This window comes from Oratosquilla oratoria, chromosome 39, assembly GCF_046742065.1.
Source record: "Oratosquilla oratoria isolate Oo_2021 chromosome 39, ASM4674206v1, whole genome shotgun sequence".
In the NCBI taxonomy this organism is placed as follows: Eukaryota; Metazoa; Arthropoda; class Malacostraca; order Stomatopoda; family Squillidae; genus Oratosquilla; species Oratosquilla oratoria.
Window position 1 is genome coordinate 7632769 of NC_134815.1, and position 2500 is coordinate 7635268.

The following is a 2500-nucleotide window of genomic DNA, read 5'->3' on the forward strand; positions in this document are numbered from 1 at the left end:
TCGTGGTGACCCGTTTTTGTATCTCGCAAGATCAAGTTTGTTCTTAAATTCTTGTATGGTGTTTGCACACACTATTTTTTCGTCCAGTTTGTTCCAGATATCTATCACTCTGTGTGGGAAGCTATTCTTTTTCAGGTCTCTTCTGTAGCTGTCCTTTTTGAGTTTCATTGCATGTCCTCTTGTTTTTCCTCTGTCCCACTTTAATAAGTCCTCTCTATCAAGGAGTTCCTTGCCTTTCATAATCCTGTAGATGGCTAGTAGGTCCCCTCGTTCTCTTCTTTGTTCCAGGGTCGGCAATTCCAGTTCGGCCAATCTTTGTTCATATGTTAAGTTTGAAAGTGTTGGGGCCATCTTTGTCGTTGCTCTTTGTATTCTTTCTAATTTTCTTATATTCTTTTTTGTACTGGGTGACCATATCATCGCTGCATATTCCAGTTTTGGCCTTATCAGTGTTTGTAATATTTTTTTTATCATTTCCTTATCCAGGTATTTAAAAGCCACCTTTATTGATCTCAACAAATTGTATGTTTCTCCGACTATTTTATTTATATGTTTATCTGGAGACATGTCTTTGGTGATGATTACTCCTAGGTCCTTTTCAGTTTGCAATCGAAATGTATATATGTGTGTATATATATATATATATATATATATATATATATATATATATATATATATGTATATATACATATACAGTATATATATTGTTGATTATGTCCTCGCCTTTCATAGTCCTCAAGTCTACAATAGTATCATCTATTTCTATTCTATTTTCTGATAATGACAGTTCAAGATTATTTAGTCGTTCTTCTGCTTTGTTTGCTAGGCTGATATTGATAGCTATTCTTTATAAAGCGTCTATTTTCTTTGTCATTTTTTTATTTTTTATTAAATAGAGACCACATCACTACAGTGTGCTCGTGTCTGAAGTAAATAAAACCTTCATTGAGATTTTCATTATTTCGTCCATTCTATGAAATACTATGCTTATGTTCGCACGTGTTGGTACTATGGTATATGTTTCATTGTGTCACACTATCTTAACCACGTAATTTGTACCATTTCAGTGATCTTAACAATAGCCCAGGGATATTTACAACAACGAAAAACTTGAAAGTACATATAAGAGTGTTCGACAACCAAATACCCCGTTCACACATCACTTTAAACACGTGTCTGTCGAACCGCGTTCGACGAACCGTTAGTCCGTCTAAACCCCTTCTACTAATACAGAACTGTTTTTCATTGTCTTAGAAATGAAAAATTTGCATTGTGCGAGTCTATTGAAAAAATAGAAATACATAAATTGATTTATGTCTTATAAACAGTATATGGACACGGTTATGGTGCGACAAGATATGATGATGATCTCTGATGAACACCATATGAGGACGGAGCCTTTATTTGTACGACGTTTCGCTTATTACAGCTTTTTCAAGTACCGGGTTCGAATCCTGACCAAGGGTGAAATAATTTCAGTATCACTGCGCTTCGAGTCGTTACTACAACTCTCGTGGGCGGGGAATTGGGGATGTGTGTGCGTGTAAGGTCACAGCATTACCCATAGATCGGTCATACGAGCTCTGAACTCTCTTCCGGGAGGGAAATAGTTGTCGATCACAAGTCCAGCACGTGATAAAAAATGACCAAGGTGAATACACACACACACACACACACACACACACACACACACACACACACACACACACACACACACACACACACACACACACACACATGTATATATATATATATATATATGAAGTGGGTGGGAAGATGAAAGAATAGTCTTCTTCCAAGTTTTATTCTTGAATAGTTTCGCTACAAGCTTTTTCAAAAGAATAGTGCTACAGGGCTAGAACTAGCGTGCATACCTTTCCGAGTGTTACAATGGCAGATGAATGATTTAAATGATAGTGGAAATTAATAAAAAATTATTAACAATGTGGCACGAAAATAGTAATACTAGAAAATAAAACTTAATGATAATGATAGTAAAAGATACATAATGAGAATAAAAGTTATTTGAACTAAACCGAAAAATGTGGCAAGGAAAGTGTGAGATTTAGCCCGGGGGGTCTGGTGCATGATACGGAGTTCCACTCATTGAGGGCAAAAATGGCTGTGACTTTTGCCCACTTTAAAGTCTCCTGTCCTTTTGTTTGTGTTGTTATAATTAGCTATGTGTAGAGATTCGATTATTTTACTTTGTGTTTTGCATAGTCCTTCTGTGTCTACGGAGTTTACAAGGGCGTTTGTTTCATGGTGGTGTCTAATGTCCGCTTTGTGTTCTCTGAGTCTGTCAGTCCTCTGTATGTTTCTCCGAAGTATGCGCTGTCGCATCCGTTGCAGTGAATTTTGTAGATTATGTTGGTGTTGGAGTGAGGTTTTATGTTCTTCCTAACCAAGTGTCCGATTTTCTTTCCCGGGAAGAGGCAGAATCTGGGACCACGGTGAAACGTAGGGCTGTTTTTTCTGCTTTTGTTTTCATATTTTTTTA

The 2500-nt window shown here is 36.8% G+C and overlaps 2 protein-coding genes across 3 annotated transcripts in view; one reads left to right on the forward strand and one right to left on the reverse strand.

Moving 5' to 3' along the window:
* The window catches only part of LOC143020272 (uncharacterized), a 679654-nt gene that overhangs the window by 186727 nt on the left and 490427 nt on the right, over positions 1-2500 (forward strand). The gene's annotated exons all lie outside the window — the stretch shown is intronic.
* The window catches only part of LOC143020141 (uncharacterized), a 23350-nt gene that overhangs the window by 20108 nt on the left and 742 nt on the right, over positions 1-2500 (reverse strand). The window lies entirely within an intron of this gene.